The sequence below is a fragment of the Bos grunniens genome, chromosome 26 (assembly GCF_055505025.1).
Source record: "Bos grunniens cultivar Pamir isolate PY7600 chromosome 26, Bosgru_T2T1.0, whole genome shotgun sequence".
Taxonomy (NCBI): Eukaryota; Metazoa; Chordata; class Mammalia; order Artiodactyla; family Bovidae; genus Bos; species Bos grunniens.
This window is the reverse complement of record NC_141190.1, coordinates 17,609,202-17,632,472: the sequence shown is the minus strand read 5'-3', so window position 1 is coordinate 17,632,472 and position 23,271 is coordinate 17,609,202. Positions and strand designations below refer to the sequence as shown.

Sequence of the window (23,271 nt, the reverse complement as noted above, 5' to 3'; positions counted from 1 at the left end):
AAATACTATAAAAAAGGAATATCCCAAGGCCAAGAAGGTACTCTTGAAAATTAAAAGAATGCTCTTAAATATTTAATAAATTGTTTTAAGATAAAATTGTAAAAACTTCCCCCCAACAGAAAAAAATTTAGAATTAAAAAATGAAAAATATTTAAAAATTAAAATCTAACATCCAATTAACAGGAACTCCAGAAAATTAGAAAAGAGAAATGAGAAGAAATCACTATGTTAAAAATATAAGAAAATGTCCCAGAACTGAAGGGCATGGATTTAAACTGAAATTACTCATTGAATGCTCACCCAAATGACTATACCAAGATAAATCATGGTGAAATTCAGAAAATCAGGGTATAAAAAGCCTAAAATCTTTCAAAGAGAAAAAGTAGGTCACATACAAAATATTGGGAATAAAAATAGAATTGGATTCCTCAATGATAACACAAATGGCTAAAGAAAAGTTAATACCTTCAAATTTTAAATACTTTTCAATTTTTTTTTTCCAACATAGGGTTCTACAACCAAACCAAATTAAGCATGTGAGTAGAATCAGTACATTTTCAGAACATGTACTCTTTCCCAAAAAGGTAATGATTCACTAAAATGAGGGAGTAAACCAAAAAAGAGTAAGACATGGAAATCAGGACATAGTGGATGTAAGTCAGGAGAAAGAAGAAGAAAATCCTAAATAATAATAAAAGAAAGTCCCAGGGAGAAAACAAAATCTTCCAGTGGCTCTATGCAGGAACTGTGATAGTCTCAATTTACTCTGGAACCAAAGGCTTGTAATCTGTAATAGAAAATCTTATTCCATTCCACAGGGATAGGATTGGCTGAAAAAGACGGCTTCAAAATAACTAGGCAGGAAAATGTGAGCAAAGAGCAAGAGAGAGAGAGAGAGAACAAACAAAAGATAACCTTCTCACTGAATTAAATTCCAAACTCCATCTAAATGCTATAAAAATAGCCTTTAAGATCAAACTTCAGTACATAAATTCACTCTGGAAGAAAATGAACTGCCTCACACACAAAAATTAATGAAGGAATGATGTTACTAAGAACAGGCAAAGAATTATGAAGCAGAAAGAAATGAAACACAAACAAGTTGATATTTTAAAAGAATCATTTTAAAATACAATTAGAAAATCCTGGAATAGCCATTGAAATAACATAATACAGACAGGGTAAGGTCTCAGAGAAGGCAATGGCACCCAACTCCAGTACTCTTGCCTGGAAAATCCCATGGATGGAGGAGCCTGGTTGGCTGCAGTCCATGGGGTTGCTAAGAGTTGGACACGACTGAGAGACTTCATTTTCACTTTTCACTTTCATGCATTGGAGAAGGAAATGGCAACCCACTCCAGTGTTCTTGCCTGGAGAATCCCAGGGATGGGGGAGCCTGGTGGGCTGCTGTCTATGGGGTCGCACAGAGTCGGACACGACTAAAGTGACTTAGCAGCAGCAGCAGCAAGGTCTGCAGTGGCTACAATAGAAAAGAGAATAAATGTGAAGATAGCTCTGAGGAATTTCCCCCAAATGCAGCAAATAACGCTTGTTTAGTTGCTCAGTCATGTCTGATTCTTTGCAACCCCAAGGACTGTAGCCCGCCAGGCTCCTCTGTCCATGGGAATTCTCCAGGCAAGAATACTGGAGTGGGTTGCCATGCCCTCCTCCAGGGGAGCTTCCCAACCCAGGAATCAAACCAGGGTCTCCTGCATTGCAGGTGGATTCTTTACCAGCTGAGCTACCAGGAAAGCCCCTCATGATGCAAAACTCACTTATTTCAGCAGTTTTCCATTTTTCATACCTTCTTTTACCGAAAACACTTCCCTTAAAAGTTTTTCCCACATTGTGTTTCTTTTCTTGTTAACAAATTTGCAATCGATAGAATACAGTCTAATTTGACCTCTAGTAAATCCAGGTACAACAGAAGTATTTTACCTATTGATGGTTCTAAAGACATGTCTATATTACCAGGTAATAATTCAATGTTGAACATTTTCCAGTTCACGTGAACCTGAAATTCATTTAGTTTAATTTGTAATTGTTGATTTGTAAGCACTTACTTTTCTTTAAGCCAATTAAATAGAGCACATTTACTAATTAATCTCAATAATATTATCCAGAGACAAAGACACACACTGAGACACATACTATCCAGACAGCCTCAATGCAAGATTTAACTTCATTTTCTAAACTTAGTCATGAATCAGATATTACAATATAAAATTCAACAGTTTATAAATAACAGTTGGAATAAATAAAATTTTTAAAAGCTTCTTCCCATTTTCCCCTTAGTCTCAGGAATTAGAGATGGTCTAGATTAGTATTTCTGAGAGGCCTGATCTTAAGGCACAGGGAGAGAAAATCAAGCTCTAACAAAATGGCAGCAGGTCTAAACAAAATGGCAGCCACACAAAGCAAAATGGCCATCACAAATCACAACACAGAACACACAAACATGCCCAGTCATTCTAATCAAACACTCCTTAAAATACAAGATTGCAGTCTCTCAGAAAACCTCCTATAGAGACGCAGAACTTCAGATCCAAGTATGAACAGAGTAAATGAAAATATCTCAGGTCTTCAAAGATTTCAAAGGGAGGAATGGAGGCCAGGTTGAAAGCAGAGGGGGAGGAAGGCGGGGTCGGGGGGTGGTCAAAAGGGGTGGCCTTATAGACGTCTCTTGCCACCTGCAGATACCCAGGCGTTACCAGACTTTACCCTGGAGCTCTGGGGAAGGGAGGATTGGAACTCAGCCCTACCAGAAACCAGACCAGACCAGAATGGAACCAGAATTCAAACCAGAAACCAGACCAGAACAGAACCAGAATTCAAGTTATCTGCCAAGTGAAGGTGATAGGCCTCCAACTCTCAGCTCAGGCTGAGGTCCTTCAACTGGACTCCTGAGTCCAGGAGAGGGAGATGAGAAAAAAAAAAAAAGTAGGACAGGAAGGGTTAAGAAGAGGAAAGAGAGAAGGAAGGAGAAAAAGGTCGGTAAAGTCTCTTGTTCTTTACCTGGTCAGGGTACTCTGACCTGTTGTCCATGCCAGGAGGAGACCAGGGACAAAAGGGTCCCAGTTGCAGCAGCGGGGTCTGGTCCCATCGGCTGGCAAGCTGGTCTGTAAGTACCCTGAGTGGTCAGGATGTCAGTCTCAGTGAAGAGTCTCAGGGACTCTCCACTGAAAAAACAGATAATGGACATGGAGAATAAATTGAGTCTCTCCAACACATACATCTGTTGGAGCAGTACAAAAAATATGCAAGTGTGTTAATGTTGGAAAAGCAGTATTTAAAAGGATAAAGTCTAAACATTTTTGTGAATTGAACAAATATGAGCCCTTCATTTAAAAATGTATCACAAACTCTCAATAGGATAAATAAAAACATACCTGGATATATTGAAAATTTTAAATATCAAGAGAGAAAATTGCTTAGAATTTTCAGTAAAAAAAGACAGAATAAATACAAATGAATGACAACCTAAAGACAAATTTTTCAATAACATACTTAATGCCAAAAACAATGGCACGACTTTTTTGAAATATTAAGAGATGGTGAATGTTAACCTAGGATTCTAGCTAAACTATTATAAAAAGGCAAAACAAAGATATTTATCATTCTATGAAAATTAAGTAAATTTATTCACCATATGTCCCCTCTAAAAATACTATTAAAAGAGTGAATTTTAGCCAGAAGATAAGTAAACCTACAGGAAAGGTGTGAGATTTAACAAAAATGGTGAGTTCTGAAATTTACAACGTATTTCTGCAAATTAATAACTCTTAAAAAAATCTTAGCTTTGAAAAAAGTTGAAACAACCTATGCAACAACTACAGGATTGGTGTTGAGTGGATAAAGTTATAAGGTATTCAGAAGAAAGATAGAAATACTGAGTAATTACAGGCATTGTCAGAAAAATTACATACTATGTACATACATGAAAAATTAAGCATTACTATTAAAAGAATAGGATACAGTCCATAGTTTCCAAATCAGGAAAGGATTAAAAGGCAGTAAAACTCTTTCAATCCAACATAATGAAGGAAAATATAGAAATACAAAGATTAATGGTGATAAATAAAAAGGCAAGTACTATGGTAAAAAATAAGTCTAAAATATATCAATAAGAATTTCAACAGATTGTTTACATATAGAGAGATTCTCAGAATATGTCACAAAAATAAATTTCATCTTTATGTTGCTGACAAAAGAAAATCTAAAACAAAACTATAATGTTTGAAAGTAAAGAATATAAAGATACACCAAGAAAATATTAAACTAAAAAAATATAGACTTAAAATATTAACATGAGTCCAAAATATCATTTAAAGAGTCACTATAAGTAATAATACAAGGAACAATCAACCAAGAAGATATCACATTTCTAAACTTACACATAACCACTTAAATTTGAATTTTTAAAGCAAAAAATAACAAAAAACTGAGAAATCCACAATCATAGAGAGAAAATTCAAAATTCCTTTATCAAAAACTGATAGGGCAAGCAAAAGAAAATTAGTAAGGATATAGATTTGAAAATAAAACCATCAAACTTTATCTAATTTATGTACTCCTCCACTTAAAAAGCTAAGAATAGAGAAATGGGATAGAAAACTTGAATATATTTTAAGACATAAAGAAAGTCCTAACACATTTCCTAGAATCAATACCCTACAACCTAATTCCAAAACTAGGATAAAATGACAATATAAATAGGAGTGTATTTCACTTCACATAGTATTGAAATATGGGTATTAGGATGGGTATTTTCTTTAAAATTTTCAAGTTTAACAAAAGTTTTAAAATAGAGAAACTACATATAAATACATTTCAAATATAATAACCTAAAAACGTCATAAAATGGCATGCAAAACACAATTTTTAGAAAATATAATCATTAAACCTATCATTTAAATACAAATAGAGTGGTAGCCAAAAATAAGTTCTTGAAAAATACCTAAGCACTCACCTCAAAATTGATAAAAATTTAATTTAAAATGAAAAACAAAAAATGAAGCAACATTTAGTAATTTTTAGAAAGGTAAATTATTCTAAGATGGAAAATGGTAAGAAGGGAGTTATAAGTCACGTCAAATCTTTTCTTCTCCTTCACTGTCAAATAATGCCATCTCTATTTGATGACCCTGAGTCTGTAATTTTTATTATATGCAAATTGCTATAGTCTTATTTCAAAGAAAACATTTCCAAAGCAGTACGTGAACCGTGAACTTCCGGATGTTCAAGCTTGCTTTAGAAAAGGCAGAGGAAGCAGAGATCAAATTGCCAACATCTGCTGGATCATCGAAAAAGCAAGAGAGTTCCAGGAAAACATCTATTTCTGCTTTATTGACTATGCCAAAGCCTTTGACTGTGTGGATCACAATAAACTGTGGAAAATTCTTCAAGAGATGGGAATACCAGACCACCTGACCTGCCTCTTGAGAAACCTATATGCAGGTCAGGAAGCAACAGTTAGAACTGGACATGAAACAACAGACTGGTTCCAAATAGGAAAAGGAGTACGTCAAGGCTGTATATTGTCACCCTGCTTATTTAACTTATATGCAGAGTACATCATGAGAAACGCTGGGCTGAAAGAACCACAAGCTGGAATCAAGATGGCCGGAAGAAATATCCTCCGGCCATCTTGACGAAAATGACCTCAGATATGCAGATGAGACCACCCTTATGGCAGAAAGTGAAGAGGAACTAAAAAGCCTCTTGATGAAAGTGAAAGAGGAGAGTGAAAAAGTTGGCTTAAAGCTCAACATTCAGAAAACGAAGATCATGGCATCTGGTTCCATCACTTCATGGGAAATAGACGGGGAAACAGTGGAAACAGTGTCAGACTTTATTTTTGGGGGGCTCCAAAATCACTGCAGATGGTGACTGCAGCCATGAAATTAAAAGACACTTACTCCTTGGAAGAAAAGTTATGACCAACCTAGATAGCATATTGAAAAGCAGAGACATTACTTTGCCAACAAAAGTCCATCTAGTCAAGGCTATGGTTTTTCCAGTGGTCATGTATGGATGTGAGAGTTGGACTGTGAAGAAAGCTGAGCGCCGAAGAATTGATGCTTTTGAACTGTGGTGTTGGAGAAGACTCTTGAGAGTCCCTTGGACTGCAAGGAGGTCCAACCAGTCCATTCTGAAGGAGATCAGCCCTGGATGTTCTTTGGAAGGAATGATGCTAAAGCTGAAACTCCAGTACTTTGGCCACCTCATGGGAAGAGTTGACTCATTGGAAAAGACTGATGCTGGGAGGGACTGGGGGCAGGAGGAGAAGGGGACGACAGAGGATGAGATGGCTGGATGGCATCACCAACTCAATGGATGTGAGTTTGAGTGAACTCTGGGAGTTGGTGATGGACAGGGAGGCCTGGCGTGCTGCCAATTCATGGGGTCGCAAAAAGTTGGACATGACTGAGCGACTGAACTGAAGTTTCTTTTTTAAATTTTCTGGCCACACCCTGTGGCATGCAGGATCTTAATTCCCAGACCAGGGACTGAACCCATGCCCCCTGCATTGGGAGTGCAGAGTCTTAACCACTGGGAAAGTTCCCCAAGTAAGTTTGCATATTCTTTAATTTCATCTCATGTAAATGAGGTTTCACTGAAAGTCATCTATATTCATTTCAATGCTGCCCTATTCATATTTCAATTGTTAGGAAAGTCTTTGACCGGAGTAATAAATAATCTTAAAATAGAAAGTTTGCTATGTTGATTGCTATTTCCCTCTTCCTCTTGAAGAATATGGAGATTTCACAAACTTAAAATGTGAAATTTGTTTAACCCAACATTTTAAAGAGGCATATATGTATATCTATCTGGAAAGAGATGATTTTTTACAGAATCAGTGTTCTCACTGTAAACTTCATAGTCACATTTGTAGCAAGAGTTGTATTTTATAGAAGCATGCTTCAATGGCCAGCTTTTCTAGAAGAAACACCAATGTTTTCATAAAAGTAACAGTGAATCTGAATTCAGAGAAAACACACTTAGAATTTAAACATTTGAACGTCTCCTGAAAAATTTTTGGTAGAGTCTATGTGTAAAGTGACATCTCCCAGTAACAAATCCTGAAAAATGCTGCATAAAATTTCAAAAATGTTTTATATTTAAAAAAAAATATTGCTGATAAGGTAGAGGGGTAACAATTCCAAATGGAGAGCAGAGAAAAATGACTCCACAGGGACAGACAAGTACCAACCCAGAAACTGTCTTCAGTGCATCTGTCACAACATAGCTGCCAAGAACTGGTGTTTTTATGTAGCTGTTGTCCTAAGAGTAGTTCATTAAAATTTTTTAACAAAATGTTTTTTAAAAACAGAAACTTCCCTGGAGGTCCAGTGATTAAGACTCTTCTTTTCTTCCACTGCAGGGGGTGTGGGTTCAGTCCCTAGTTGGGGGACTACTAATAAAATCCTGCATGCATTGCACAGTATGGTCTCTAAAAATATATATATATATGTTTTATATATTATAATATATATATTTATATATTATATATATATATAAATATATATATATATATATATACACACACACACACACATATGGAGAAGGAAATGGCAACCCACTCCAGTGTTCTTGCCTGGAGAATCCCAGGGATGAGGGAGCTTCTTGGGCTGACGTCTATGGGGTCACACAGAGTCGGACACGACTGAAGTGACTTAGCAGCAGCAGCACACACACACATATATATAGAGAGAGAGAGGAGAAAGAGAGACACAGAGAAAGGTGCAGAAATAAAAAATACTTCAGTTCAGTTCAAGCAATGCTACGTGATCCTGTCCATTAGGGATGCCTGAGTGCCCTCCTGGCATGGCAGCTGGGTTCTACCAAAGTACTTGATCCAAGTGAACACAAGATGAAAGCCATTGTCTTTTATGGCAAAGTCTCAGAAGTCATACTCCCTCATTTCAGCAATATCCTGCAAGTTATAGAGGTCAACTGTATTCAGTGTGGGAGGGAGCTACCTAAATGTATTAATACTAAGAGACTAGAACAACTGGAGGACATCTTGTTAGCTGGCTATCACATTCCATCCTCTGTCCCATTCATATGCAAAATACACTCACCCTCAAAAGATTCATCCCATTACAGCATGAGTTCAAAGTCCAAAATTTTATACCTTGATCAGGACTAGGTATGTATGAGTCTCCTTAATGCAGGACCTTAATGAAGCTCCCTGAGTATTGTTTTTCTTAATCTGAAGGCATGTGAGCTAGACACACCACACCAAATACAGATTAATTGGTACAGGCACAGGATAATTTCAATTACTGTAGAAGGTGGCAAGAATGGACATTTGAGACCATTATTGTTTATTTCTTAATTGAATCTAAGAATATAAAAAAATTCCTAATTAAATTGTGACAATGCTTATTTGCAGAGTTCCAAAGAATAGCAAGGAGAGATAGAAAGCCTTCCTCAGTGATCAGTGCAAAGAAATAGAGGAAAATAATAGAATGAGAAAGAATAGAGATCTCTTCAAGAAAATTAGAGATACCAAGGGAACATTTCATGCAAAAATGGGCACAATAAAGGACAGATACAGTATGGACCTAACAGAAGCAGAAGATACTAAGAAGAGGTGGCAAGAAGACACAGAAGAACTATACAAAATATCTTCATGACCCAGATAACCATGATAGTGTGATCACTCACCTAGAGCCAGACATCCTGGAATGTAAAGTCAAGAGGGCCTTAGGAGGCATCACTATGAACAAAGCTGGTGGAGGTGATGGAATTCCAGATGAGCTATTTCAAATCCTAAAAAATGATGCTGTGAAAGTGTTGCACTCAATATGCTAGCAAATTTGGAAAACTCAGCAGTGGCCACAGGACTGGAAAAGGTCCGTTTTCATTCCAATCCCAAAGAAAGGCAATGCCAAAGAATGTTCAAACTACTGCACAATTCCACTCATCTCACACACTAGCAAAGTAATGCTCAAAATTCTCCAAGCTAGGCTTCAACAGTACATGAACTAAGAACTTCAAGATATTCAAGTTGGATTTAGAAAAGGCAGAGGAACCAGTGATCAAACTGACAACATCCAGTGGATCATAGAAAAAGCAAGAGATTGCCAGGAAAACATCTACTTCTGCTTCATTGACTACGCTAAAGCCTTTGAATGTGTGGATCACAATAAACTGTGGAAAATTCTTCAAGAGATGGGAATACCAGACCATCTGACCTGCCTCCTGAGAAGTCTGTATGCAGGTCAGGAAGCAACAGTTAAAACTGGACATGGAACAACAGACTGATTCTAAATAAGAAAAGAAGCACATCAAGTCTGTATATTGTCACCCTGCTTATTTAACTCATATGCAGAATACATCATGAGAAACGCTGGGCTGGAGGAAGCACAAGCTGGAATCAAGATTGCCGGGAGAAATATCAAGAACCTCAGATACGCAGATGACACCACCCTTACAGCAGAAAGCAAAGAAGAATTAAAGAGCCTCTCGATGAAAGTGAAAGAGGAGAGTGAAGAAGCTGGCAAGCTGGCTTAAAACTCAACATTCAAAAAACCAAGATCATGGTATTTGGCCCCGTCACTTTATGGCAAATAGATGGGGAAACAATGGAAACAGTGACAGACTTTATTTTCTTGGGCTCCAAAATCACTGCAGATGGTGACTGCAGCCATGAAATTAAAAGATGCTTGCTCCTTGGAAGAAAAGCTATGACAAACCTAGACAGTAAATTAAAAATCAGAAACATTACTTTACCTACAAACGTTCATCTAGTCAAAGCTAAGGTTTTTCCAGTAGTCATGTATGGATGTGAGAGTTGGACTATAAAGAAAGCTGAGCACTGAAGAACTTATGCTTTTGAACTATGTCATTGGAGAAGACTCTTGAGAGTCCGTTGCACTGCAAGGAGATTAAACCAATCAATCCTAAAGGAAATCAGTCCTGAATATTAATTGGAAGGACTGATGCTGAAGCTGAAGCTCCAATACTTTTGGCCACCTGATGGGAAGAACTGACTCATTAGAAAAGACCCTGATGCTGGGAAGGATTGAAGGCAGGAGGAGAAGGGGACAGTCGAGGATGAGATGGTTGAATGGCATCACCAACTTGATGGACATGAATTTGAGCAAACTCCAGGAGCTGGCATGGTGCAGTACATGTGGTCTCAAAGAGTCAGACACAACTGAACAACTGAACTGAACGCTTATCACTTACAATTTTTATTATTTACTTACACATGAACTTAATTACATATCACTTCTGTGTATAAATAAAAAGGAATATGTAAGCAAAATAAATCATCCCAGGTATTTAAAAATTCTCTTTACACTGAGTCTGTTCTTGATGACTTTAACTTGGAAGCATAAATATCTGAGCTTTTCTATCAAGTGTCATTCTTTGTACAATAAAGAATGTTTATGATGTAGTATTTCTTTAAAAAGTGATTCGCTATTAGCTGCAGGATATTATTGCACACAGCTGATACCCATTCTGCAGGTTTTAATGCTGGCTATGACTAAAAGAAACTGGCAAATTAGTATTGACTCTGGACGGCTCTAGATCTAAGTAAAAATTTGGGTTCTATGAGTGCAGAAGAGGAAATTGATATCAAGGGACAACTAAAAGTCTCAGCAATGTGGTCATTATTTCCATATCATATCTACAAGGTAATGGAAACTCAGAGAATGAACTAATTTGCCCAATGACACACAATTACTAAGTCATACAGCCAGAATCATGTCCAGGTGGATCCAAATTAACAAAACTATCGTAAAACACAGATCTAGAATTGATATAGCTTTGAGGAAATTGACATACTCATCTACTGTTCGTAGTATAAATCATGACAACATTTTAGGGAGAGGTGATTTAGCAGTACCTATCAAAAACCTAGATGTGCTTCCCTTTAAACCCAACAGCTCTAGAAATTTAGTCTATAGAAGTATCACTACAAATGTGGAAAGAAACATATTTAGGATTTACATGAGTGTATCATTTCTACAAGCTTTAAATTAGAAACTAGTATTGCAAATAAAGACAGCAGCAGGGCAGGGAGGGAATGGTGGCAGGTACATTGAAATTTCAGAGCCAGAAGTAGAATTATTGTCATTGGTGCAAGACACCATATGGTCTTGGTGGTCCATACACTCACTGCTGGTTCATAACCAGCAGTCACAGCAGTCACATCCCCTCTAGACCAGTTCTGTGGTAGGATTTGGGGGAGTTTATCTTGCTGAGTCAGTCTGGTAATCCTAAAGATTCTGTGAGCTGCCAGATATTTTTCAGTAAATTCCTTTTCTCCTTTATCTATTACATTGGTTTCTACTAGTTGTAACTGAGAACTGTAATTGATACTCTGGCCTCATTTCTTCTCCTCTTAACTCCCATAGGATCTGTGCTGTTGGTGTGCCCTCTGCTGGGATCTCACAGGGCTGCTTCCTTTATATCACTCAGGATTTATGTCAAATGTCACCCATAAGCAAAAGGCCCAGATCCCCCAAACTCAGTAAGTTCTGTACCCAAACTTTTCATTCTTTCAAATCTCCATGTTGTATTGTCTTCACAAGACTTATCACTAGATGAAATTATTTAGCTCACATTTATTTGTTCTCTTGTTTATTTCTTCCCCTCCCACAAATAGAAACTATAGAAATTACCGTGCCTAGAAAGTTGCCAGGCACTTAGTATGGGCACCATAATTTTTGCTGAATTAATAAATGAATGAAAGAATTTTATATCTTTGTTTTGTAATACCATGTAACTGTTAACATCTTCTGAATATCTATAGGAAATTAAATAAACTGGGGGTATGACCATCTAACAGAATATTACATACCTATTAAAAATATGAAGTATATTGTATATATCTTGGGGTTTCCCAGGTGGTGCTAGTGGAAAAGAACCCACCTGCCTATGCAGGAGACATAAGAGATGTGGGTTCGATCCCTGGGAAGATCCCCTGGAGGAGGAAATGAGGACCCACTCCAGTATTCTTGACTGGAAAATTCCCTGGACAAAGGAGCCTAGTGGGCTACAGTCCATAGGGTCACAAAGAGTATGTATCTTAATATAGAAAGAATTACACTATAGATTTCTAAGTGAAACAGTGAAATGTAAATGAAAGTAATTATATGATGATATGATTTCATATGTGTAACATGCCTACAAAGAATATGAGAAGATATTAATCAAATACATTAAGAGTAGTTTACTCAGTATAACGGGAATACTAAGATGGAAAGAGAAATCCCTCACTTCTTGCATAATACTTTTTTTTTCCAGTGATTATGTATGTACTGTCTCTTTTTTTATTTCAAACAAACAAGCTAGTTTGAAAAAGATACATTTATTGGAAAAAATACTAAGATATGATATCATTTGCAATGAAAGCAAGAGTTAAACACACAACTACTGGAAGGACAGGAATGTTACTGGGTCTCAGAAACTCTCAGAATCAAGAGACATAAAAATTCTCAGATCTGAAATGCAAATCAAAACTACAATGAGGTACCACCTCACACCAGTCAGAAAGGCCATCATTAAAAAGCCTACACATAACAAATGCTGGAGAGGGTATGGAGAAAAGGAAACTGTCTTACACTGTTGGGAGGAATGTAAATTGGTGCAGCCCCTATGGAGAACAGGATAGAGGTTCCAGAGTTGCCATATGATCTTGCAATCCCACTCCTGGGTATATATTCAGAGAAAACCTTAATTGAAAAAGATACATGCACCCCAATGTACACTGCAGCACTATTTAGCCAAGATATAGAAACAACCTAAATGTCCATCAACACATGAGAGGATAAAGGAAACAAATGTATATATGGTACCTATATAGAATGTAATACTTTTCAGCCATAAAAAAGAATGAAATAATGCCATTTTCAGCAACATGTATGGGCCTAGAGATTACCATACTAAGTGAAGTCAGAAAGAGGAAGACAAATATCATATGAAATCACTTATATGTGGAATCTAAAATATGACACAAATGAACCTACCTACAAAACAGAAACAGACACAGAGAACAGATTTGCAGTTGCCAAGGGAGTGGGAGGATGGGAAAGGAATAGATTGGGAATTTGGGATTAACCGAATGATGCTAAAGCTGAAACTCCAGTACTTTGGCCACCTCATGCGAAGAGTTGACTCACTGGAAAAGACTCTGATGCTGGGAGGGATTGGGGGCAGGAGGAGAAGGGGACAACAGAGGATGAGATGGCTGGATGGCATCACTGACTCGATGGACGTGAGTCTGAGTGAACTCTGGGAGTTGGTGATGGATAGGGAGGCCTGGCATGCTGCGATTCATGGGGTCGCAAAGAGTCGGACATGACTGAGTGACTGATCTGATCTGATCTGATGCTGCAAACTATTATGTACAGAATGGATAGACAAGATTCTACTGTGTAGCACAGGGAACTATATTCAATATCCTGTAAAAAACCATAATGGAAAAGAATGTGAAAAAGAATACATATATATGTATAACAATCACTTTGCTGTACAGTAGAAATAATATTGTAAAACTATTTCAATAAAATAAATTAAAAAAAAATTTTTCATAACTTTTTCTATCCATCTCTTATTTTGGTTCCTGTTTACATGTCACCTTTACACTATTTCACTGCTACGCTTCTGCTACCCAAGCCTAGGGATAGTGATAGTGGATAAGCTAGAGAAAGCTGACCCCTGTGGCTTTATCAGAAATTTCACGGAACTATCCATAGAGCCTATATACTTATCTGTTTGTTCTAGGTGGAGAAGGAAGTAGTAAGGGAAATGGTTTATAAAAAAACCACATATGTGGCACTCAGATCAGTACTCTGAATTCTCCTGCCTCAAGAGAATATGTTTAGAACAAGATAAATGATGAAAGATTCCAGTGACAGACATCCACAGTGAAAACTTTCGCACTGTCATCAAGGTTATTAAATATTGTCTAAGTCATCCATGTCTTCATATTCACACAGTCTGTAGGTAACAACTAATCTTTAAGCATCGCTGGGAATCCTTCCACAAACTGGGAACTAGTATGTAGCTGTGAATGGGTTCTTAGTCGCTCAGTTGTGGACTGTAGCCTGCCAGGCTCCTCTGTCCCTGGGATTCTCCAGGCAAAAGTACTGGAGTGGGTTGCCATTCCCTTCTTCAAGGGATCTTCCCAACCTAGGGATTAAACCTGGGTCTCCTGCATTGCAGGCAGAGTCTTTACCATCTGAGCTACTAGGGAAGCCCCAAAGCCCTGTAGCAGAAGGGACTGCCACCAACTGTAGTACAATATTATTTCTCATAAATTGTGGTTAAATCTTAATCACATTTATTTAGATGCTTGATATCTTTAATGTTTTTTCCCAAATCAGTCAGTTCCATCAAAATCCATAAGGAAGCATTTTAAAGCTGCTGATGTATTAGTCAAAGTAGGTTTGTTTGTTTTCTTGCAGTGTCTTAACAGAACAAAGGATTATTGCTTTCTCATGTCTCAGTCCAGTGTGGGTTAAGAGAGAGAGGAGTGTTCCATGCAGACACTTAGGGATCTAGGTTTCCTATAACTAGGCTCTCCACTTCCCCTAGGGGGCTCAGAGTCCACCAAATTCTCCACATTTGGACTTCAGAAAAAGAAAACTAGGAAAAATAAAGAAGCCAACACCTATTCTTAATCATCACAATCTAAAAATAATGCACATTACTTCTTTCCAATTCCACTGGTAATTTATAAATCCATCTAAAAACAAGGCATGTTGGGAAATATAGTCTGGTTGTGTGCCCAGGAGGAACAGAAGAAAATGGATATTGGTAGTTGATATTTACTTCCAAAATAGTTGACATTAAACAGCTTATTGTATTTTTCAGATGCTTATTTCTAAAAGTTACTTCTTATTAGCATGAATAATAAAACTGCTTCAGCAGATTCCCATTATATATCAGTTGAAGGTCTCTTGGTTGCAAATATCAGAAATCCAAAGTAAACAAGTAAATGAAAAGAAGGATTTATTTGCTCACATAAGCAAATCTCAGATGGTAGAGGCATAGAGCCAACCTTAGGGACAACCAGAATAACAATAGGGTTTTCTCTTTGTTGCTAATCTCTACTTTTCTCTTAGGCTTTTTTCTTTAAAACTGTACATCCATGTGTTGGGAGACACATACTCAGATTCAAATATCTCTATAACCAGTTCTAGTTCTAGAAGTGGCTCTAATGGACTACAATGAGTACAGGAGTCATTCACAATATTCAGTGTGATTCTCTTAACCTTGAGCTTGGGCTCACCAGGTGTTGTGCTCATATGAGCAGAATTGAAAATGTGCTACTTTGGTACTAAGTAACTTACCAGTTCATTCATCTCTCTCTACTGCTATCATGGTAAAGACAATGATTCTATGAATACTTAAAACAGATTAAAAGTCTAGCAGAAGAGTGAAGCTATAGAAGATCTACAATCTTGGTTGCATTTGGCACCCTCTCAATGGCAATGAAGCAAAATAGGGCTTTTTATTATAAGATTAAAAGAGGTACTTTAAATACTTAGCACATTACTATACTAGAATGCTTTAGAAAAGGTTTCACAGAGTCAAAATCTATCCCTCATAACAGAGACTGTTAGCAGTTCCCCAATATATTCATTCCCCTCCATTTCTAGAGCAGGAGTTGGCAAATTTTTATGAAAGGACCAGATATTGAATATTTTAGGCTTGCTATATGGTCAGAGGACTCTTTGGATCTCTGTCACAACTACTCTCAACTCTGCTATTGTAGCACAAAATCAGCCCTAGACAACATCAAAAGCAGAAGCAACAAAAGGAAAAAAAGATAAACTGATCATCATCAAAATTACAAATATTTGTAACTCAAAGGGCACCAAAAAGTTAAAAAAAAAAAACAGTCAGCAGACTGGAAAAAAAGATCTGAAAATTATATTTCTGATAAGGCATTTATATCTATAATATATAAAGAACTATTACAATCCAATATCAAAAATACAAATAATCTAAGTGAAAAATGGAGAAAGGATCTGTATAGACTTTTCTCCAAAGCAAACATGCAAATGGCCAATAAGCTCATGAAAAGATGCTTAATATCTTTAGTTACTATAGAAATGCAAACCAAAGCCACAGTAAGATATCATTTCATAACCACTAGGTTGACTATAATTTTTAAAAGATAATAAGCATGACAAGGCTGTGGAAAAATCAAAACCTTTACACACTGCTGATGGGAATGTAAAGCAGTATAGCCACTTTGGAAAATAATCTAGCCATTCCTCAAATGGCATACTAGTCAGTAATTTCACTCCTGCTGTTGCTGCTGCTGCTAAGTCGCTTCAGTCGTGTCCGACTCTGTGCGACCCTAGAGATGGCAGCCCACCAGGCTCCCCCGTCCCTGGGATTCTCCAGGCAAGAACACTGGAGTGGGTTGCCATTTCCTTCTCCAATGCATGAAAGTGAAAAGTGAAGGTGAAGTAGTAAGAGATAGATATAGTAAGAGAACTGAAAACATACATCAACACAAAAACTTGTAGATGAATGTTTATAGATAGGTTTATTCACAATAGTCAAAAGATAGAAATAACTCAAATTTCCATCAACTGATGAAAGGATAACTCAGCATATTGATACAATGGAATATTATTTCACCACAAGAAGAAATGAGGCATTAATACATGCTATGACTAGGGTGAACCTTGAAAATATTATTCGAAGTGAAAGAAGCCAGTCACAAAGGACTGCATATTGTATGATTCAGTTTATATGAAAAGTCTAAGATAGACAAATCTATAGAGATAGAAAGTAGATTACTGGTTGCTTAGGTCTTGGAGGGGAAAGGGAGATGGGAGATTCAGGGAGAATAGCGAAAGGGTGTGGGGTTTCTGTTCAAGGTGATGCAAATATTCTAAAGTGGTGCAAGATGCATGGTTCTGTGATTAGACTAGAAGTCACTGAATTATACATTTTAAATGAGTCAATTGTATGGCATGTGAATTACATTAATAATATGTTTAAAAATCTGTAGCCACAGACGATAGGTAAAATGTGTAGGGCTGTATTCTAATAAAATTGTATTTATAAAAACAAGTGGGACCTCTGTTCTAGAGTGAGAGAATTTTCAATTAAAAAAAAAAAAGCTATCTCTCCCAGCTTCTCTTGCAAAAGCTTGTATACAACTTTTGGGAATTGTTCTTAAGTAGAAAAGGCGTGCTTTTTGATTTCCTTTGTCCTTCCTATTCACTGGAATGGCCAGAGTTCTAGCAGCCATCTTGGACACTGAAATGACTTTGGAAAATGAAAGCCACACACAGTGGGCCACAAGACAGCAAGAGCCTGGAATCCTCACCCCATGAATCATCATACTAACCCCAACCTGATTTCATCCAGATTTCTTGAAAGAAAAAATAAATGTATGTCATGTTTAAATAACTTATATTTTAGAGCCTTCCATTACTCTGTGCTCACAGCTGTGCCTTGTTCCAACTACTAAAACCCTTAAGGAATTAAACAGCCAGACTTCCTGGAGGGGCTCAAGAGAATGTTATGGACATCCAATATCCAATTCTATGAACACAGATGTCCAATTCTCTGCCTCTCATTTTCTCTCTCTTTTTCTCTCTTTTACTCTCTCCCTCCTGTGTAACTTTTTTAAAAAATGTCAAATTTCACAAATACAAGCACCACCACACAGAACAGGCCCAGGGTTTGCTAAATCCCTGTTTAGTCCAAGTCTTGATCACCATATATACAGTCTGTTGTGAATTTCTCTACAGATCAGGTAGTGTTAGCATTAGCTTGTGACTCACTTTGCTCTATAGGACAGAAGAAAACAGTTCTCTGAGCGGGTCCTGCTTTACCTTGACAAGATTAAAATAATGTCTGAAGAGCTCTTAAAGTGTCAGAAAAGATTTCCAAATATAATGTTGACCTTCATTCACAAAAAGGTACAGATACACTATATAGCGTATCTTCTCCATAAGGGTGTGAGGCATGGAACAGACCTAATATTCTTATGCTCCTCACTAAAAAATGTATCTCTGTGTTATAAAATAAATGTGTCCTCCTAAAATTTATATGTTGAAGCCCCAACCCCCAGTGTTGTCATATTTGGAGATGAGGCCTCTGAGGAAATCACTAAAGTTAAATAAGGTCATAAGCAACTTCCCTGGTGACCCAGTGGCTAAGACTCTGTGTGCCCAATGAGGAGGATGTGATTTCAATCCCTGGTCGGGGAACTAAGATCCCACATACTGCAACCAAAAGTTCACATGCTGTAACTAAAGATTTTGAGAGCTGCAACTAAAAAACCCACTGCAGCCACATCAATTAATCAATAAAAACAAGGTCATAAGAGTGGGACCCTGATCTGATTAGTGTCCTTATATGATGAGACACCAGAGACATCTCTCTCTCCATACATACATACACACACACACACACACACACACACACTCAGGGAAGCCCATATGAAGACACAGCAAGAAGGTGAACATCTACAAGCCAGGAAGAGAATTCTCACCAGAAACACAACAGCCAGAACCCTGATCTTGAACTTCTGGCCTCCTTCTCTAAAACTGAGAAAACTAATTTCTGTGGTTTAAGCCAGCCAAATTGCAGTATTTTGTTATACAGTTCGAGCAGACTACTACACACTCCACAAGGGAGAAGATCCTACTTCAGCGTCATTTTCCGATTATCCTCTGATAAAATCCACTTTAACACCAACATGTTCATAAGCTAGCTTCACATACTCTGGACCTGCTTGATATTTCAACTTGACTCTTACTCTCATGAGCAATTTTTTGGGTTCTTGGAGGCTTCCTGCTAGGGTGCCTTCTGACTATACCTCCTCCTATGACATGTAGAATGACCAATCATCCTGAATTACCTGGGACTGAAGGGTTCCTGGAACTCAAGATTTTTGGTACTAAAACAAGGAGAGTTCTAGGCAAACTTGGACAAGTTGATCACCCTAAATGGGCAATGTATTCTATCTCCCCCCAGTTAACTGCTCCATTTACAGCTCTAGATTTTCTAATAATCCACACTACACAGATTCTCTCTGTTGAAGTCTCATATCCCTTCTACACAGTCCTCTTGAGAGAGTAAAAAAGTCTCCAGGCAAGCTCTCCCTTTCACATGGCCCACATGTAGTGCAAGAGAAACACTCAAACATCATCTGTCCTGATGGGAGGGACTACAACTTCCTTTGCTCCTGTGCCAAAACTTCTAACTGATGCATTTCTCCCACCCTTACAATTTCCCAGATGCAGTCATATACCTCCACACTTCCCAAAAGCAAGGGGACATATACCAAGCTCTCTGAGTAGTGCCGCTGAAGCCTCACTCACCAGACCTGAAGGGGAGAGGGAAAGCATAACAATGGCTCTCTCCTAAACTGCTTGTCATGAAATCCTCTCTTTCAAAATCTTCTTTTAAGCCTGAAACAGGTGAAAAGTTCCAACCACTGAAAAATCAGTTCTTGGATTGTGATGACCAAACACAGGAAGCAAGATTGACCAGAAGCCCTAGAAGCTGAAAGCCCTAGATTCTTGCACTAAGAGCCAAGCTTCTCATGGGCTACTCCAGCCAATGACTGATTGCAGCATAGACAATGAGGCAGGCTCTTTCCTAGGACTCCTCTGACAGTGATTTTGGCTTAAGGATTCTCAACAGCCTTGCTAAATCTTCCTTAGATTGTGTAGAAGTCTAGGATACTTCCACCAATCTTCCTTCCCTCTTTCCTTCACTCAGTTTCAGAGTTCATCACAGTCTGATGGCTCTTCCAGCCTCCCCTTCTTCCAGGCTCCCTCCCCCAATCTCCCTCACAAGTGTTTTCCTCTAATAAAATCTTGCACATTTAATTTCATCATAACAACCATCCCACAGAGGACCCAGACTAATACAAAGATATTTCCTTCAAAAACATGCATCTGGGCAGCACCTCACGTTGGTGTTTCATAGTTATTGCACTATAATGCTACAAGCAAAACTTCCAGTTCAGTATCCATTTAGGCTATTGATCATGAATGAAATAGTATGGTAAGAGGGAGCACCAGGGAAAATGATGGGATTTTACATTTCTTGTTGTTCAACAATGTCCAGTTTTGTTAAAATATATGTTTAATCTGTAGGAGTACAGAGTGATTTTTGGCCAGAGTTAACACGGTAGGTGCTGAATGTGTGAGTGTAGATACTATATATGTGAATCTACCTTTGGGTGGGCAACTGGGCTTGTGCCAGGACTTGGATGAGACGGTTGCTACATGCCACCTTGGAATTCCAAAGTAACCTCAATGCCAATATCAGCTTCTTCTTTTATTCCTCTACCTTTTCTTCTTCCCCTGATTCTTTCTCATTTTTCTCTTCTTTCCACCATCTTTCCTGTTGTGCCACTGCTTTAGAGATCACTAAAAAGCAATATTAGGAAATGGAATTTAGAGAGAGAACAGAGAACGAAGTCTTTTATTTTGCTTAGTCTGAAAAAGATAAATTGCTTAAATCTGTACCCCAAAGAAGGCAGAATAAAAATAGCTTCCTACATTTCTTCTCCAAAATGTTAAATAACCCAAATTCCCTCCCCTCATTTTTCTTTAGAAGAAAAACTTCTGGTTGTAGTATATTTTTATACAAAAGTTCTACTGTGTGTGAAAAACAGCAGTTGTTACTCATTTGCCTCCTTTTTCCTGTGACGTTTGTTGACCCAAACTGTATTTTACCCCAACAAAACCTCAACACTCTTCCAAGAAAAGAGGATTCCCCTCTGTGACTTCCACCAAGGACTGACATTTGTCAAAATGTGACAACATAGCTTTGTCTCCATTATAATAACAGGGAATCAAAAAGGTTTTATTATTTGTCTATATTAAGTTTGTATATATTAATAGAAATAATATAGCAGATACGGAAATAAAATATAAAAAAGATGAAATGATTGAATTGCCATTCTTCAAGTATTATCACTGTTAAATTTTATATATTTGTTAGTGCCTTTTTCTATGCATAATTGTGACCTTAGTGGCTATTCACACTTTGTTATTTGAGGGCTGGTTAATGTAGACATAAGATCAAAGGATTGATTCTCAGTTACAGTCTAAACAAATGGAAACCAGAAGAAATAGTTGATTTGGTGTAAAGTTCAATATAACACTTGTCAGCCCTTTGTCAAGGCCAGAGACTATTCAGTGATGATGACCTCCAGTTGTTTTAACAGTCTTGAATTTACGAGTACCTGACAGGAGTTAAAATGTTTCCCTGAGGTGAGTAGCCAGTGTGAGTTTCCTCAGTTAACCTGCGCTGTGAGGTCAAGTGTAAGGGCAAGGATACGAGACCAAGCGAAACCCGAGGTCATTGGGAGAGTGATGGTGACCCGAGCATACATTCAGCTTCCTGCCCACAGTAAAATGCACAAGAGCTGTGACTTGGCCCCACTTCAACGGCAACAGGACGCTGAGCTGAAGGTGAATAGCACTTGCAGAAGAGGCTTACCAGGATAACAAGCACCCGGGGTTTGAACTTTTTAAAAGGGAAGCACGAGAGATTTCAAACACAGGTCCTGCAGCCAAACTGATGGAGTTAGACCAGCTTCACTGAATACTAGCTCTATGATCTTAAATCACTTCCCCTCTCTTAGCCTTAGCCTCCTCGTATATAAAATGGAAACGGTAATATTTCTTTCTCCTGGGACTGTTGTTGAAGAAGCCATTAAGTGGTATGGCAATGCTGGTGTTAAGCACAATGCCAGACACGTGACTTGTATTACAGGCAGTAGGTTGTCACCAAGTCCCCAACCTTTCCCGGCCACAAACAGCTTCCACAAACAGCTTCCCTACCGCGCCCGCTCCCGGCAGTCTCTTCACCTCAGCCCCTCTCAGCCGAACGCGATCCCTCCGCGCTCGCGTCAGTTCCGGGGGAATGTGCGTGCGGCTCTTCGAAACACCCGGATGCAGTTATCATGGCTGCCATCAGTGAGGGAATCGCGATGGAGATCAAGTCAAGAGTTGCTCGCAAAGCACTCAGAGTTTGGAACTTCAAGGAAGTCAGTCAAAGGACAAAGGATGAGATCGCTGGGCAGCAGGATGTCCTAAACGGTCCTAGAAACTGCGCCTCTGCGATTCCCATTAACTTGCCGCCAAGTTTTTCTAGCTTTCCAGGTGGTAGTAGTAAAAAATCCCGGCTTCCAAAGCAGATTTAATAAGAGAGCCGGGTTTGATCCCTGGCTGGGGAAGATCCCCTGGAGAAGGGCATGGCAGCCCACTCCAACATTCTTGCCTGGAGAATCCTATGGACAGAGGAGCCTAGCTGGCTATAGTCTGTGGGAATCCCAAGGAGTCCGATGGGACTGAAGCGATTTAGCACGCACGAAAGTTTTTCCTAGAGGGGTCGCTCCTCTTGGCAGGGTGGGGCCACGCTTCCTACCCAGCACTTTGTGTGCCGGGATTTTGTTCCGGTAACGCCCTGCTGCCCAGGAGCTGAGTGGGTAGTGCAGTGACTGGCCAGAGAGGAAAGGGCGAGCGGGAGGCTAGAAGAGAGAGAAGTGGGAAGCCCTGGGGACTTATGAGGCGGCCAAGCTGGGTACGCTCCAGAGTGCAGCCCCGAACTGCCGCCCCCTCTGGAGCCTGTTTCCCTAGAGGCCGACATGCTCCTCACCAAGGAGCTCTCAGAATAAACCACAGGATTGTTCTCTGCCGACCCATCTTACTCAACAGTAGACTTTGATCCTCGAAAATATCTAGGACATGTAGAATTTTTTTTTAACATCCCAAATACAAGCAAACTAGTAAGTTTAAGAGGGAAAGATCGCATGATGAGTCACCTGGTGGTTTTCTTTTAACGTTTAAATTTGGATAACATGCTTGTGACATTTTTACCGAAAGCATTCTTTTAAAATGACCGGTATGAGAAAACAGGTTAATATTTAAAGTACTCAGAATTGTTGAAAGTTGCTGCTGAGCAGTTATGATGAAACACGGGGACACCAGAATTATACCTCAAGATAAATAGCTTTAATTGCTAAAAGCTTCAGAAAATGCAACAATAATTCCAGGTGGTGTACGTATATTAGAGTTAGTTCTTTCACAGAGTGCCCTATAAGTTTTGTCATCGAGTGAAACAGGAACAGATGTAAGTTGATAAACATGTCCTAGTAGTTAAAATTATTTTTTAATGCTTAATTGTGTATGTATTGGATTCAGAATCTCAGTTGAAACCATTTTTATTTGTTTGAAATATGTAATGAGCTGATAATGTGTAAACACAGAATATTACTATTATTATAGAAACAAAAATACGGAAACTAAT

At 38.4% G+C, this 23,271-nt stretch overlaps 1 protein-coding gene across 5 annotated transcripts in view; it reads right to left on the bottom strand.

Moving 5' to 3' along the window:
* Positions 1 to 22,572, bottom strand: part of ZNF518A (zinc finger protein 518A) — a 54,475-nt gene extending 31,903 nt beyond the window's left edge. For 2 of the 5 annotated variants that reach the window (XM_086378920.1, XM_086378905.1), the window contains exons 1-2: positions 21,460 to 22,561; positions 20,186 to 20,381 (exon numbers count right to left, since the gene is read on the bottom strand). The gene's annotated coding sequence lies outside the window, so the exon portion shown is untranslated. Of the gene's footprint in view, positions 1 to 20,185; positions 20,382 to 21,459 lie in introns of all 5 variants that reach the window. The other 3 variants (XM_086378916.1, XM_086378915.1, XM_086378927.1) reach the window with 3 other exon arrangements.
* Between the last annotated feature and the right edge of the window lie 699 nt (positions 22,573 to 23,271).